The sequence below is a fragment of the Ambystoma mexicanum genome, chromosome 8 (genome assembly GCF_040938575.1).
Source record: "Ambystoma mexicanum isolate Mex_15411 chromosome 8, UKY_AmexF1_1, whole genome shotgun sequence".
Classification (NCBI taxonomy): domain Eukaryota; kingdom Metazoa; phylum Chordata; class Amphibia; order Caudata; family Ambystomatidae; genus Ambystoma; species Ambystoma mexicanum.
In genome coordinates this window covers 1,088,285,885-1,088,304,011 of record NC_090929.1, presented here as the reverse complement: position 1 = coordinate 1,088,304,011, position 18,127 = coordinate 1,088,285,885, and positions in this window count along the sequence as shown.

The window sequence follows — 18,127 nt, the reverse complement described above, 5'->3', positions numbered from 1 at the left end:
AAAGAAAAGAAAAAGAAAAGAATGGCCATCAGAACTACATTCGAACAACTCACTTCAATGATCACACTAGATCCACAGCCATATGCATGCTAGCCCACTCCAAAGGATCATCACCACCCCAAAACCACTTGCGACTCATAACTATCCATATCGAGGTGAAAACACCATCACAAACGAGTGTACCTGTGCATGCGTCTGTGAAAACAGAATCCATCAGATGGGATTGGTAACGTGCATGGACACAAGTGTCTGAAGGCGCGTCGAGACAGGGAGGGCTCAACAAGGCCAGATAGACGATGGTCCCACTATGGCAGCCCTGCATCACATAGCGCAGGGGAGGCGGACAGATTCCAAGAAGCCCTGTACATGGCAAACACCGTATCAAATCATCTGCCCATGCATCCATTCATCATTCCCTCATCCCGTAATGATAACGCCTGTTTCCATACTCACATAACATGTGAGAATTCCATTGAGTCTGTGCGTTATGCAGCCTGCAAAATCCACTGTGCCCCAGCCCGTAATTCCAGTGTTGTGAAGTAACATGTATTTGGGAACGTCCGGCCTCATCATCCACTTCACTATTGCGCATCCCAAACTATTCATATCAATCATTGCATCCTCGCCATGGCCCCTGTCCCAAGGACACTGAACAATAGAACGTTATATTTGCAGTCAGACCTGTGGGCATCTCCTCGCCGCTAGCTGAAGACCGAAAGCACCGCCCTTCGAATTCCTCATTTGCAACATCACGTCGAAAAGGCATCTGTGGCCGCTTGAAACCACAAATTAATCCATCTAGTGCGGCTGTGTGTGAAAATGGCAACTGCCTTCACCCACAAATGGGACGCCCCGCCCGTCGGTGCAACTCGGTACAGTGATGCATGAGGGCCCACCGTTACTCGAGTACTACGTTCCACTGACCCTTCACAAGTCTGTTCGCGACTGCAAAGAATGCATGTGAAACAATGGGACCATAGCCGAATGAACATATCAACCAATGTTACACGGCCATCGGGTACTAATACATGATTGTAATAGCAAGATGCCATTCCTCGAATTGCAGCGTTGTGTGCGGGACGTGCTCGCCCAAAGGGGAGAGCAGCTTGCACAGGTGGAATGAATCACCACAGGTGGAGGCCATACAGCCTGAAAACACATAAATTGCACGCCCAGTCTCCTCCCACAACCACTCCGAAATGCTACCGGCCGGACTCGCGATGTTGGCCCTGGGGGACCTGATAGCACTGCACGTACTCCAACTCCAAGAAGAAGACGAACACCAACTACAACCGGCCGCACGGAGGAGACGCAGGAGGAGGAGGAGGGCAAGGCATGGCCAGCAAGGGCCGCCAGCACAGCCACTACCACCACGCAGGCAGCCCGCAATCCCACGCCTCCGAGCACATCCGTTCAACCTCACTGATGAGCAGATCCACACCCTCTACCGTTTGGACCGGGACACCATAGCCGCCATTGTGGACATGACACAGGCTGACCTTGTCAGCATGATAGATAGCCCAACCGCCATCCCACCCCTACTGAAGGGGGTGTCTGTACTCCACTTCCTGGCCACAGGCACCTACCAGCACACAGTCAGACAGTTGCATGGCATTTCTCAGCCACTGTTCTCACGGACACTATTGCAAGTGCTCGATGCCCTCCTGCAGGACGCAGACGACTACATCTCTCTACCACGCTCGGAGCAGGAAATTACCAACACAAAAGTGGGATTCCATGCACTTGCCGGCATACCGGGTTGCATTGGTGCCATCGACTGCACCCATGTGGAATTGGTCATCCCACATGCCATGGAGGCCCAGTACCGCAACCGAAAACAATTTCATTCACTGAATGTACAAATGGTGTGTGACTCCAACAGGATCATTACACATTGTTGTGCCCGATTCCCTGGATCAACCCATGATTCTATGGTCTTGAGGAACTCTACAATACCACGCTACATGGAGCGACACGCAGGGAACAGATCCTGGCTACTCGGTGAGTCTCATTTCATGCATGATGATGTGGGGTATGTGATGCGGCAATGACCTGGCAGGAAGGGGGGGGGTGCGTACGTAGCAATGGCATTCCACATAATTCGTTTATCGTCCACATACAGGTGATGCCGGATATCCACTGAAGAGATGGCTCCTCACACCAGTCCGGAACCCACGGGACCAGCATGAGGAGGACTACAACCATGCCCACTCACGTACCCGTGTAGTCATTGAACAGGCATTCGGCCTACTGAAGACCCATTTCCGGTGCCTCAGCAGGTCTGGCGGGGCACTCCTGTACCGCCATGAGAAGGTTGCAAAGATGGTGATGGCATGTGTCATGCTCCATAACATGTGCGTACGTAGAAATGTGCCCATGCCCCCTGACGCAGAACTGCAAGCACCTGAAGATGGTCATGATGAGGGTGGGGATGTGGCAGCACCTCAAGGAGTCTGCGAGGCACAGGAGGGCCGTGAAATTCGTCAGCATCTCATAGATGCATGCTTCTAGCACTCACGCCTGGTGGCTGATACATGGACACGGGACTCGTGGCACTGTGTGTGTCTGGTACATGCACAATATGGACTGTACGCCTATGATGGCCTAGTACACAAAGATCATTGTCCACACATCTCATTGTTTGATCGTGCATTGTTTATGGCATATGTGATATCATGTGGAACACCCTATCGACCCGCCACCCAAGTGAGCCCAACACACCCCCTCCACCCTCCCACCTCCCCCCCGAACACCAGTGTCCAAAGATGCTCATTGTCAGTGGGCAGTCGCTATTGCAAGCCCCCTCTGCGGGTATCAGGGGCACCCCTGCCTGTGGAGCGCAGGTTCCTCCCAGATCTACGTTGGGGGCTGCCCTGGACGGAACTTGCAACGGATGATGGCTCTGCCTGCTCACGTCCATGCATGTCCCTAAGGGTTTGTGAGAGCTCAGTGAGCACACGGCGCACTGCGGCAAGTTCGGCACATACGTCTTTGGACGTCGCATGCAGTTCCCCCCTCAGGCTCTCGGTGCTTCTCTCCATTTGGACTCTCAGGCTCTCGGTGCTACTCTCCATTTGGACTCTCAGGCTCTCGGTGCTACTCTCGATTTTTGCCCTAAGTGTCTCAGTTGATGTTTCTATGTCTGCCTTAGTGCCCCCACATCCATCGGCATGGTCCTTGAGGAGCGTGGCCAGTTGCTGCTGTTGCACGATTAACTGGTCGAGGGACTGTTGCCTCTGCTGGGCCATGGCCATTTGCGGTGGTGTCACAGAGGGGCTGTTCGCCTCATGTTGCCCTGCCACAGGGCTTGTGGGGGATGGCCAGTCGTCGTCTTGTGGGTGCCCCTGCGTGGTATCCTCATGGTGTACGGGATGGAACAGACAGGGGGATTGGGACAGGTCATGGATGGATCTGACTTCGACATCCCCGTCTTCTGTGTCGGAGCATGCTGCCATTAATGGGGTGTCACCTATGGTGCTGCTGCCACCAGAGGCAGTACCTTCTGTGGCATCCATTGGGGGGACCTGTGGTGGTGCTGTTGTGGGCATGCTGGCTGCTGGGGTGCCTGTTGATGTTCCCTCCTGTGTGCTGCCACTTGATATGTGCTGCTGCCGTGTCTTGATGCGTGCAGCTGAGGTGGAGGGTCTTTGGCCGTCGGTCTTGGCCCTCTTTGCAGGTGTGCTGGTAGGGGTGTCCTGGAGCTCGTCGTTTGGATCGGACCCTGTGGTGGAGTAAAGGAGGGCGAGCGTTATTAATGGGTCTGTGGGAATTGGAATGGCAATGTATCACATGCATTGGGGTGGTACCTGAGGGTGATTTGGGTCGGGGCCTTGGAGGTGCTTTCATTTGTGTGTGGAGTGAGGGTGCAGTTGTTTGGCAGCCTGCAGTTAGGGTGTGCCTGCTGCACGTGTAGTGGGTGTTTTTGGGGTTTTTAATTATTTATGTATTTATTGTGGTTTTAAAGTGCGCTATCAGGCCAATGTGTGTGGACGTTCTCCTGGCCATGTGTTTCTGTTGCACTATGTGGGCACGTGGTACTTCACATGATTGTACATTGTGGTTTTGGCATTGTTTTATTTGGGCCACCTACCTGATTCTCCGGATGTCTGCACTCCTTTCTCCATCCCTCCGACTCCCTCTATGCTCTCCATTCCAATGGTGGAGGCACAGATTTCTTCCCAGGGGGTCAGCTTGATGGGTGATTCCGACCCTCCCCCGGTGGCTGTGGCAATGTTGCAGTTGGCAGAAAGTATGCTACGGACGCGTATCCGCAGGTCGTCCCACCGCTTCCTGCATTGCTGTGGGTTGCGGGGTGCGGTCCCCACCGCACTTACCCGCTGTGCCACCAGGGCCCATATGGCCTTCTTGTTCGCAAGTGCCGTCCTGGTCATTTGCGTGGAGAAGACGGCGGCGGCATTCTCCTGGAGGGTCTCTGTTAGCACGGTGAGTTCCTCACGGGAGAAGTGGACCTGCCGCTTGCGGTCGCACGCTTTCTTCGCTACTTTTCCCATTTTTCTTGGTTTCACTAGGGTGGATGACGGGTTGGGATGTGTCTCAGGGTGGTGTTTTTAGTGGTTGTGTGTATTTTGTGGTTTTATAGGTGTACGGGGTGTTGTTTCCCGTTCCGGGCCCATGTTTTTACTTCCGTTTCCGTATATTTACGGTCGCCGTACTTTACGGTTGGCGCTCACTGCGGTGTCCGCTATGATGGGTGGCGGTATTGCACCTAGGGCGCCGTACGGCGGCGGTGTGGGCCGTTTTGGGGTCATTTCCGCCATCGCGGACTTTGCACTTCCGCCATGGCGTGGTGCTCGTGCCCGATGGGTCGGAATGGGCCGCACTTTGCTCCATCGTGCAATGGCGGAAACGCTATTTACGCTGTGGCGGTCCGGTCAGTCACTTTCCGCAAGGGTCGTAATGAGGGCCACTGTGTCTACTAAGATGGCTGTTTTCTTGTTTGTTCTCCCCTGTTCCCCTTCCTTTTTGCCTGGTCGCGCTTTTAAACACTTGTGTACGAGCACGATACAAATAAAATATTATCATTATCATAGATGTAGCATTTAAAGTCACTTTCATTATCACATTGTATTATGCTGTAGTGCCCCTGTTTAAAGAACACTTTTGCAATGGTGGCCAGTCATAATGTCGAATGAAAAAAGTCGAATACAAAAATGTTGAAAAAAAAAAATGTCAAAAAAAAATCTGAATGTGTTTTTTTTATTTGTATGTTTATTTGGCTTTAGCTAATAAAAATAAACGGGGGGATGAAGGGGGAACCCCCCCCATTAAAAAAAATAATTAAAAAAACACATTTGAAATTTTATTTTTTCTACAGTTTGGTATTCGACTTTTTTAAATTCGACTTATTGACTATAAACCGTTTGCAATCATGCTCTTGTCAATAGCAATTCACACTACTAGTCTATGTAGGTTTATTTTCATAAGGCTGATTCTCATTCATGTAAAGAAGCAAGCTGAAATATTGTAAGCCTCAATTTGATTTTCTCTTTTCTATAAAATGCTGTGCTTTTTCATCCCCTGTTAACAGTTCTCCTTTTAATACCGATTGTTGTATACTTTCATGTAACTGAAAAGATTATTTTTGGGCCTTGTAATTTACTGTAGACCAATACACTTTTGTTCTAGCTGGCATGCTGACATCACACTGTTTCCTCACATGTGTTTCTTTCAAATGCTTTGCACAGAATGAAATTCATATATTTATTTTTTATTATGGTATTTTCATTTGTATCCTTTTTGTTTGTATGGTTTCCCGACACAATCATGTATGCATGAGTGGTGATATTGCAATGCCAGCACAAAAGTGCATGCAGCCTTACAGTGAGGATGACGATGATGTGCAGCAAGAACAAGACCTGCACGATGGACATGTTGGATGCATCACCCATCAGGAGGTGTTGGATATTTTCATCTCATGTCAACAATACAAAGATTCAATAAATGGCATTCCCCCTAACTTACACCAAAAGTACAGAAAAAAACACAGGCAACAGTGAATATGTGTAAACATATGAATTACTCTATGTACAGATGAACACCCTCAGTGATCCTCCCTTCACCTAAAACCGATGCACTACATCCCCTAATCTACTTGCTCATCCTATGCCTTCCTCAGCCCAGCTCCAACACACTGCATTCCCTTTCCTGCAATCTCTTCCTACCAATATGTAGTCCAATTTCCCCACACACACAATGTACATTGTACTTCACAGGCACCACAGTTTGTTTGGCCACTTCACCTTCATGACAGGGCAGGTCACAGTTAAGCCCACACTTGTAGGGAACATCGTTCATTACACATGTTTCTTTTTTCTTGCATTGATTGCACTACTGTCACTGATGTCCTAACTGCATTGTAATATACTCTGTATCATTTGGTTCTATGTGATCATTGCACAAATCCATTAAGGCAGAAGCATGTTCTCGAGTGCCCTTTATTTTTAATTTCTTTTAAAAAAAATGATTTGTCTATAATCTTTCTATAAATGCGCTCCTGCCTGTCTTTCTGCATAACGTGTTCCTTGCCCGGTGGCTTTGTGGTTTGTCACCATCCAGGGGAGATCTCCACCCACCCGAAAGCACCTTCCCCACCCTCCTCTTCCTGCGCTCCCCTTGCCATTCTTACTCACCTTTTCCAGTCCTTTTTTCTGCTTCTCTTTTCTTTTTTTATTGGCCATAGCATCCTGTGGCATTCGGAGGAAGGAGCCGGACAAAGGGGTGGCATGATATGAATGTTTCTTTATTAAACAATAAGAAAAAAAAACTGTCTCTCTCTATTCTAAAGTGTATTTCCTACCTAACTAAGGAAAACTCAGGTGCTCGTCGTCAGGGTGGTTGTGCAAATGTAAAAGTCCTGTCCTCTGTCCAAAACTACCCAACTCTAGCCCTACTGCTATATACACAAACAACCTTGGGGATTTGTTTTAAAAGTCTTAACTAAGAGTTCATTTTCCACAAAGATACAGAATACCAGGAGGATGACGGCCTCCTCCGGGTCCAATAGTTAAGTGTTTTTGACAAGATTGTCAGGCACTGAATCTTGCGCGGAGGTAGCACGTACACCTGCCTCCCCGTTGGGTCTTGGTGCCTGGCTGATAGAAAACTCAGGCCTCCGTGACCCGCCGGGGAAAGAGGGGTAGGGTCCGTTGGATTGGATAGGTAAGGGGAATTAGGAAAACCGCAAAAAGGGTAAGGTAGAGGTATTGGGTAGGAATGGGGGTTCAAGGGAAAGGTCCCCCTCCTGGGGTTCCTGAGATTGATGGTACTCCGCCCACACACTCTCTTACACTCGTGCACACTATGCCCCCAAGGACCTGCCTAGTCTCAATCTACAACACCGTTATTAGTGTGAACACATAACACATTATGGAATGCAGAAGCGTTCCTGTCATGCTTCCGTTTCAGTAGCTAGTGTTGGTTGTTCACTTCACAACCGACTCTCTACTGCATACAATTGCCCCTTTTCACAATGTTTACCAAGCACAATAACTGGAATAACCAAATAGCACTTAGCTTCGTGTAATGCTGCTGAGACGTGAGCAAGGGCTGCAATCCCAGTTCTTGCCGTAATTCTACGGTGCTGCTACGAGTTCTTGCTGTAAAGCTACAGCGGAGCGCCGCTACAAGAGAACCAAAAACAAGTATGAGTTTATGTGAACAGACAGTGTTACCACACACAGTACAATCAGGCAATCTGTCTACTCTGCGTAGCTGCAGACAAGCCGTGTTGTTTTACAGGGAACAATTAGCACCAATCTGTCATGACCTACAGAACACGCCCCTTTTGGACTTCCTGGTCCTTGTCTCAACGGGGCTTACACTCCCTGGTAGTCCCAACATGGCTGTCCACTGTGAAACACCTTCCTTGCTCTACACGTTGGACGTAGCGTGTTCCATTAATAGACCACGCCTCCCGCGGCTCGGCACGTCTCAATGCTGTTGCGAAGTAGCGACCAGACGTGTGCTCCGTAGCTCGCGGTATTGTTTTCCTTGTTTCTTTTCCAACCAACCCTATTCCTAGTCCCTTTGCTTCCTTTCTTGATTCCTGGACTCATGTGCTGAGTAGCGCACTCTGTATATTTCCCGGATTCCTGGATCTTTGCATCCCGGGACTTTGAACGCACGCTGGAGTCGGAAGAGACTCGTGCAGCCTTATTCAAGACCCAATCCGTCCGCAAGAAGGCATCGACCAAGAAATCCAGCAAAGATCGAACTCAGTTGAGAAGGGGGGAACTCCTTGACAGTTTGAGACGCCACCCGACCGAACTCGATATGGACATGTAAGCGGCCGTCCAGGACCTGATGCGTGGCATACAAGAGCTATCAACCGAGGTGCAGAATCTAAAGGCGGAAAACGCCGCTCTGAAACAATTAGTTCTATTCCGTGATTCTGCCACAAAAGAAAGTGTGTTGCTGGGCGGCATAGTGGACAAATACGATGGGCCGGCAAAAACCCTTTGCAGATTCCTGGATTCATGTTTGGTCCACTTTACTTTTAAGGCCTACTACTTTTCGACTCCCAGGGCTAAGGTGGGGTTCATAATTTCTCACCTTTCAGGAAACGCCTTAACCTGGGCCATGCCCCTCATTAATTCTGGCGATGCTCTGCTAGATGACTATGATGGATTCATACAAGCCCTTAAGACCATGTTTGACGGCCCAGAGCAGGTCTGTAGTGCCCAGGAACTCCTGTTAGACTTTCAGCAAGGATCCCAGGATATGCTCACCTATGTAACACGATTCAAGCAATTAGTCAAGGAAGCTGATTGGTCCCCTGAGGCGAGTTTTACCCTTTTCAGGAGAGGACTGAATGAGGAGATTAAGGATGAGTTGGCCAGAGTGGCTCGCTCAAACTCATTCCAGGCATTAATGGACCTTGCCATGCAAATAGATTTCCGTATCCAGGAAAGGAAGGCAGAAAAGAAGAAATGCAGAGGTAATCCTCCGAAAGTGTCCTTTGAGAGTACCACCAAGACAGACACAAACCCAGGCTCAGTCTCTGAACCAGAACCCATGCAGATAGGAGTCTTCTGTGGACCTATATACCAGCAAGAAAGGATGAGAAGGATTCATACGGGGTTGTGAATGCATTGTGCATCAGACAAACACTTGGTTAGGGAGTGTCCTCTAGCCCCTCCCCGGCGTTCAGGAAACACCAGCTCCCGATCCTAGATGGAGCAGAGCGTCGGGAGAGAGATGTTTGCTCCACATCAATTCCATCCTTGAACTCTCCTGGACAAAACAATTTGGTGATACCACAGGCCTTCCTAGCGCCCTCCAAGAATAAGACCTGTCCCATTCTGGCCTTGGTAGACTGCAGAGCTATGGGAATATTCATTGATCAAGATTGGGTTGTTAGTCATCATATTCCATACGAGACATGAAGCACCATGCAGCCAGTGGAAGCAATTTACGGAAGACCCCTCACTTCGGGACCCATAAGCCTGCAGACAAAAGAGATCCAGTTTTCTGTAAACCATCACCAAGAGCGGATTAGATTTGACATCATTAAGTCAGCTCATTACCCCATGGTATTGGGTATGCCCTGATTACAGAAACACAATCCGTATATCAATTGGACAGCAGGATCACTATTCCTAGGCTCAGAGTTTTGTATGTCCCACTGTCTATTCCTGGATCCCCCCCAGAACCACCAAGAGACCAGCAAACACCACTCATGGTTTCCAATATCATACAAATCCCAGAGGCCTATCAGGGATATGCTGATGTATTTTCAACCGCCATAGTCCAGGCTTTACCCCTCACAGACCTGAAGACTGCGCCATAGATACAGATCCCTCAGCAGTGATTCCCTTCGGCAGAATGTTCATCCTTTCCGAACCTGAGAAAAAGGCCCTCCGAGAATACCTGGATACCATCCTTGAAAACGGCACCATAAGACCCTCAAAATCTCCAGCGGGTGCTTCATTGTTCTTTGTTCCCAAGAAGGACACCAAGGAACTCGGACCTTGCCTCAACTATCGTGGCTTAAATCAATGCACCCTCAAAGATCGGTACCCACTGCCCTTGATCTCGGATATCCTGGAAGCTGTGAGAGGCGCCGTAATATTCACGAAGTTGGATCTCCGGGGTGCCTATCATTTGATCCGTGTCCGGGAAGGAGACAAATGGAAAACAGCCTTTAGACCACCCTTTGGTCACTATGAATATCTAGTCATGCCCTTTGGACTAACTAATGCCCCTGCAGTTTTTCAACATTTTATGGATAGGGTGTTTTCTGACATGTTATTCCTCTTCGTCATTGTCTATCTGGACGACATATTGATCGTTTCCAAGGATCCTCTAAAGCATGAAGAACATGTAAAGGCAGTATTACAACGACTCCGTGAACACAAACCTTTAGCCAAACCCGGAAAATGCTTGTTTCACGTTACTTCTGTTCACTACCTAGGATTCATCCTTAGCCCAGAAGGAATTGGTATGGACCCTTCAAGGGTAAAGGCCATACTGGCATGGCCCGCTCCCACATCCGTGAAACAAGTTCAATCCTTCCTGGGGCTTGCCAACTTCTACCGGAAGTTCATATCCACCTTTTCCGAGATTGTTCAGCCGATCGTTGCTCTCTTGAAGAAAGACACCCCCTTTATCTGGTCTACACCGCAAGATAAGGCATTCCAACGTTTAAAGACAGAGTTCACGCAAGCCCCCATCTTGGCCCAACCTGACATAAATTGACCATTCCTAGTGGAAACGGATGCCTCTAACTACACCATAGGAGTGGTCTTGAAGCAGGAACTTGAGGATAAACTGGAACACCCCATTGCTTACCTTTCACGAACCCTGACTCCCAGTGAGACACATTACTCCGTCCTGGAAAAGGAACTGTTCGCCATCCGCCAAGCCTTCATTGAATGGCGACATCTACTTCTGGGTGCTAGATATCCAGTTCAGGTCCGCACGGACCATCGGAATCTTCAAATTCTACAATCATTGGAGTATAGGAACAGTCGTCAGGCGCGTTGGGCCTACTTCTTTGCCCAGTACCAGTTCCACATCACTCATGTTCCCGGATCACAAAACCTGATAGCCTTATCCTGACGTCCTGACTATGTAGCTACTGAAGATAGGGCCTATCCTAAGATGTTCCCCCACACAATCTTTGTAGCTCAAGCAGTCAATCTCCTGGAAGAAATTCGAGTGCAAACCCAATCCTCTAATCTCTGGAAGGATATTTCAAGGAAGAATCAATGGAACCTAAGAGTTAAGGAAGGATATTTATTCAAGGACAATGCACTGGTTATTCCTACACAGACATTACAACAAAGAATAATAAACCTCTGTCATGATACCCTTCACTCCGGACATTGTGGCATAACCAACACCCTCCGCCTCATACAAAGACAGTTTTGGTGGCCTGGAATGAAGACCAACGTACAGCAGTACATCAAAGCTTGTACTATCTGTAATCAAAATAAACATGATAAGAAGAGACCGGCGGGTCTTCTACTGCAAGTTACGCTGCCAACAAGTCCATGGGAATTCATTGCTACAGACTTCATTGTGGAATTACCACCTTCCCGAGGATACACGACCATCATGGTTACCATAGACTTGTTCATTCATATGGCTCATTTTACACCCCTGTGTAAGCTACCATCCTCGTCTGAACTTGCTGGAATCTTCCTGGAACACATATTGCATTTGCATGGACTTCCTTCCAAGATCATATCTGATTGAGGACCTCAATATGTCTCTCAATTCTGGAAAGATCTCTGCCGCATTTTGGGAATCCAACGCGCCCTCTCATCTGGTTGTCATCCCCAAATCAACGGGGCCACAGAACGTGCTAATCAGACCCTTGAGCAGTATCTTCGTTGTTTCGCCACCAGGGTTCAGGATGACTGGTCGCTCCTGATACCTGTGGCTGAATTTGCCTACAACAATTCCAATCATTCAGCACTTAAGACCAGTCCCTTTTATTGTAGCCAAGGTTTCCATCCATCGGTTCTTCCTTCTGTTCTCCCTCATCCTACACAAGTACCTACTGTCGACTCCTGGATAGAAACCCTCATCAACGTACACCAGGAGGCCAAAGAAAACTTAGAGAAGGCCAGAACACAGACTAAGAGGTGTGTGGATTCCAAAGGAAGACCAGGCCCTTCTTACGCAATTGGTGATCAAGTCTGGTTGTCCTCGAAATTACTACCCCGACATCTACGGCCAAACAAGTTGGCCCCTCGGTACTATGGTCCATTTCCCATCAAGGAAATTATCAATCCAGTTTCATATCGGATCAGACTACCAGAATCCTGGAAGAAAATTCACCCAGTATTTCACACATCTTTATTAAAACCCTACACCCAATCCTCCCGGAAACCCTGCCGACCTCCTCCTCTGCTGGTCAACAACCAATTGGAATATGAAGTATCCCGAATATGTGACTCCAGGTATAAACGGGGTCAGCTTCAACACCTGGTTGAATGGAAAGGATATCCTCCTAGTGAAAGAACCTGGGAACCACTTTCTAATCTCAAGGCCCCCTCGACTGCTCAGAAGATTTCACCTTATACACCCGGGCAAACCCGGAGGAACGCATCTTCGGAGGAGACATGCTGTCATGACCTACAGAACACGCCCCTTTTGGACTTCCTGGTCCTTGTCTCAACGGGGCTTACACTCCCTGGTACTCCCAACATGGCCGTCCACTGGGAAACATCTTCCTCGCTCTACACTTTGGACGTAGCGTGTTCTATTAATAGACCACGCCTCCCGCGGCTCTGCGCGTCTCAATGCTATTGTGAAGTAGCGACCAGACGTGTGCTCCGTAGCTCGCGGTATTGTTTTCCTTGGTTCTTTTCCAGCCAACTCCATTCCTAGTCCCTTTCCTTCCTTTCTTGATTCCTGAACTCGTGTGCTGAGTAGCGCACTCTGTATATTTCCCGGATTCCTGGATCTTTGCATCCCGGGACTTTGAACGCACGCTGGAGTTGGAAGACACTCGTGCAGCCTTATTCAAGACCCGATCCGTCCGCAAGAAGGCATCGACCAAGAAATCCAGCAAAGATCGAACTCAGGTGAGAAGGGGGGAACTCCTTGACACAATCAGGCAATTGGGCAACTCTGCCTATTATTAGTCTACAGAAGTGGTGCCGGAGCTTTCCCCCCAGTCCTGCCGGGTCTGACAAGCGTCTGATACTAATCGGCGTGTTCCTCCTAGATTTATGAACACACTGAGTCAGACTGTTACTGTACTGCAAGTGTTCCCTTGCCGATTGCTGCTTGCATTCAAAACAATACTGAAAGATGCACTTATCTGCTAGGGTGGGCGGGGCCTGCAGTGTTCGCAGGTGGGGTGTGGCCCTGCGTGTCGCTGCCTGTAGGAGCCCTCTGCTTGCACGTCCTCTCTGGTCCGTGTCTCCTAGCACAAGCGGGGATCCTTACACGCACCGCGCGCATGTGCAGATCATCGGGCGTTGTCCCAATGTAGTTTGTAGGCTCGCAAGCATGCAAGCCTTCTTGGAATTGGAGTCTTTTGTCAGTCAATATGCTCTGGGATGTTTTCTGCTTACCCCAAGCCTTTCTCCTGCAACCAATGCATAACAATGTCCTGAAATACAAATGTTGGAACTGCACCAAGCCTTTCCTGGGGCCATGTTGCTGCCTATTGTTCACAATGTCTATATGATGCCCGTGACCTGCACCAGCCACTGATGAAGTCCTGACAAGATCTTTGGCAACCTTTGCCCTAGTATCTGAATCTACAAAACTGCTTTCCAGAATGACTCCCTTCTCCTGATTCACTTGACTCTCGACAGTATTTCTTAACAGTTCTTATTAAGCTTTCAACTTCTCTTTAGGCTTTCTCAAGAGTTGGTTTAAGTGTTCCGGTTCCACTTTGTTTACTGTAACCACCGATATTGTTGTGAAGCAGACTACTCCAGATTCCTTGGGTATTTTGTGCCAGAATCACTGAAATGAGGGCTATCACTCCAGAGGCTTTGGCTATCTTAACAGTTGCTGAGATGAGGGATATCACTCCTGATGCACTTTACACTGACAATGTTACTCTTAGCACTTCACAATACAAACAAAAGCATCCCGGGACCTAGACCCCTACTTAGGCCTGTACTTCAGCCCTCTCCTGGACTCAATCATGCACCAACAAAATAAAGGGGCAGAGGCAACTTTGGTTCTCGCAGTTTAGGATGGACCCACTCACCCCCATTCAAACACACAGTTTACAGTAATAAAATAATGACTTTAATGAAACTCTTATATACAATTCTTCATCAAAAAACATCAAATATCAGACATTGCATCCACACAATTAAAAACAAATTCCACCACCTTCTGACTGCGTGACCCTTACACACGTGACTTCTTAAATTACACCAAATTCTAGCAACCAAATTAACATTTTCAAGTTTGCATATCCCCTATTAAAAGGCTATTGTCATTAATTCAGTTCTGGTCAAGTAGTTACTCCAATGCCTCTTGCTCGACATGCCTACAGAGTGCCGAACATTCCTGAGGAGCCAAACCACCATCACGCTAGAAAAGATTAAAAAATTTTCAATAGAGGGTTCCTATTCTTCCACTCTTCCCATGTGGAGCCCTTGTATCCTTCCAGAATGGTGGTTTGGTTCCATTGGTAGTGGAATTTGTTTTTAATTGTGTGGATTCAATGTCTCACACTTTATTTTTTTTAGTGAAGCATTTAATATAAGAGTTATAAGTACATGGGGATAATTATAGATGACACATTAAGGGGGGAACATCAATGGCCATTGAAAAGATCTAGATGCCTTATATTGACAAATGCACTCAGCAGCTTTATTGGCAGAAATGTAGGTTATTCTGCTTTTGCAGTATTAATGTTGTATACAGCGTAAATACGAGCTATGTTACTCTATGCCATAGAGATATGGGGACATAGATACACCACTTGTCTGATTAAATTAGAAGCAATGATCTTGCACAAACTCATGCATTTACCAAGTATTATATCCATCGAATATATCTATCTAGAATTCGATATAAAATGTATCACATCTGAGTATGCACAAAGGTCTATCATGTGCTATGAAAATCTCACCCTGGATAATAATACTATTGCAGTAACATATACACAAGCGTTCACCAAAATCATTAATAGCTCATCTATGGCTATATTGGGTCGTATGAAAACCCTACATGAAAAATTGTCTGAAGGTTTTACTAGTTATCCATGTTACAATAAATATGTACAGTTTAAAAAATTGTTAAAAAGTAAATTATCAGTATTTTTCTATGAACATCATATGGTAGAACTAGCTACCAAATCGTATAGTGGTGGCTACTGGCAATATAGAATGCCAAGGGAAACTGTACCACAATATATTATGGCCTATCCTGAACCTGCAATATTCAGAACCTATTTGTTGTTGAAATTGAACGATTCGGAGGCTTAAGAAACCAGGGGGGCCCAACTAAAATTGTCAAGAGAATCCAGACTATGCCGGTTATGTGGTTGTACTGTTGTCGAGTCACTGCAGCATCTAATGATGAGATACAAGAGTCTCTGTATGTTACAAAGAAAATATCTTAAATCTTATAACAATGTGATTGACCCCAGTAACACACCGATGCTATGGGAACTATTAATGAGTGGGAATGACTGTAATCTGATCTATTTCATGTGTTCTTTTTATCTCCGAATTGTGGAAGTTTTAAATTGTCTAGTATAATTATAAGATGAAATTTACAGCTACGAGAGCATTACATTTTATAGGTTTTAAATTATGTATTTTAAGCCAAATTTTAGATCATGAGTTTTATGTTGTGATTTATTATGTATATGTATGTTATTGTTTTTGTTGTATATACAAAGCCGATAGGCTGAAAGTATATTAATTAAATAAAAAATAAATATGAATAAATATAAGAGTTTCATTAAAGTCTGTAAACTTTGTTTTTGAATGGTGGTGAGTGGGTCCATCCTAAAATGCGAGAACCAAAGTTACTGCAGCCCCTTTATGTTGTTGGCACACTCTTAGCACTTCTCCACCATCCACTGTGACGAGGGAGATCCCTTCTGATGCTTTGAACAGCTTTACAACAATTACTGAGACCAGGGAGATCACTCCTGATGCACTTTTCACTGCCAAAGTCACTCTCGGCACTTCTCCACCAAACACTGTGATGAGGGAGATCCCTCCTGATGCTCTTGTTATCCTTACTCAAGCCCCTACTGGGTCTATTGCGGTTCCTGTTACCTCTTTCATCCTGGGATCATGTTGCCGGTTCTTCCTGGGACATTGGGGCTTCTGTTCTGCATGCAATACTCGTCACTGCTCTTTCCTCGCTTTTTTCTACCTCACTTAGGTTCTGCAGGGCCTCCGGTTCAGCGGTATCGGTGTTGTTAAGAGACCTCCCGGTCCACCTCGCTAAGGTCACAAAATGGTTCACCAGATTAGCACTTCGGCATTGGTCGGGTCTCCTTCTAGCTCCTGAGGCTTCCTTTGACCTTCTAGCCACATGCTCTCAAACGAGGACTGGTTTCCCCTGTCTTGCGTCTTGGTTGCCAGGTTTGACCTTCCTGTGCAGGTGCATTTTCATGCTGGCTTCTCTGTGGTTTCCCTGGTTCCTTTTCAGGCAGTTATTTTGTAGAGGTTGCAGGTGGGCATGCTATCCCTAGCTCCCGCTGTGAGAAACCAGAAGGTGTCTTGCCCACTAGTCCCTGGGGAATCTGTCATCCAGGTAGCCAGGACACAGCCATCGCTTTTGGATCCAGTTCCTGGGGGTGGACCATTGCGGGAGGATCACCTGGATGCGGGGTCTTCAAGGAGTGGGAGTGGGATACTGGATAGTGAGATGTGGTATCCCCTTCCCTGTAACACTTTTAACACATCCTACCAGGTAGGATATTTAGGGACTCAACGCCCCTTTAACAACACAAACACTTTCTCACAGACATTCCGCTATGAGAGTCAATGGACTAACACCCGAACCTGACGTTTCCCAATACAATGGTAAGGCAGGGTCAGGCAATTACTGACCATCACACACATCTGAATTCCATTACACTTCCCCACACAGATAAAAGATGGAGCACGAGAGCACACTTTGAGCGAGGCAAAGCACACAAGGAAACAGCAGTTCCAAGATGGCAGTTTAAGAGGTGAAAGACGGCGAAACAGAAGAGGCTCACAAGGAGGAAAGTTCCCTTGACCTTTCCGAGAAGGAACCGTTACTTTCACGGAGCTCAAGAATAGAAAGCCAAAGACCAGGAAACCAGGCTGAGGATTCCTGCATTGTGTGTCAGAGGTACCCAGGGCCCTTCCGCGTCGATAATCAAGGCGGGGAGAATCGCCAGCTGCTGTGGTACTGTCCTTGAGTTCAACAACATAGCAGTGTCAGTGAAATCAACACAGCCATGGAGACCGATACAAGACCGGTCTGTGTTGAAGCCAAGGTTGCAAGCTGCAACATTGTATGGCGAGCGCTGGAAAGAACATTGTATGAAACACGTGTGATAACTAACGCAAGTAAAGTTGAACTGGAGATGAGTTATTGAGCTTTGAAACTAAGATACAATACCTTTGACAGAGTGGTCTGGCACGGCGCAGGCGCTCAATCGAAGGCCTCTGTAAGGTATCCAGCTGAGAGTTGACAAAAGTGAAAGAGTGGCAAAAGATTGTCAATCGAAGTGGTCCTGCGATGGGTCAAGCAAAATCCTCTCCACAATCGAAAGTCTTCGATGTTGATACAGTAAAGAAAGTTTATAGCAAAGTAGATACATTTGGTCCGAGCACGGCAGAGGGAGATCACTTGCAAGCTTTGGGTTAAAGCTAGTTTTGTGTTATAATAGATAAATTGGTCCGAGCCCGGCAGAGGGAGACTAATTAAACATTTTGCGTCACAGCGGATCTGAGCCCGGCACCTGAGTCATTGTATATCTTAAAATCCTGAGAACATTGTATTAAAGTGGATTTCAGCCCGGTAGAGGGGAAGCCCAGGTGAATAGTAAGTCACCTAAGAAAATTGTGTATATGGGAAATACAAAAAGGAAACAAACTTTATTGTTTGTTTGTTGCAACAGGCCCTCTGAAATAAGAGACTTTGACTGGCAAAGAGACTTTGGCACAGAAGGCCATGATGTTGAAGT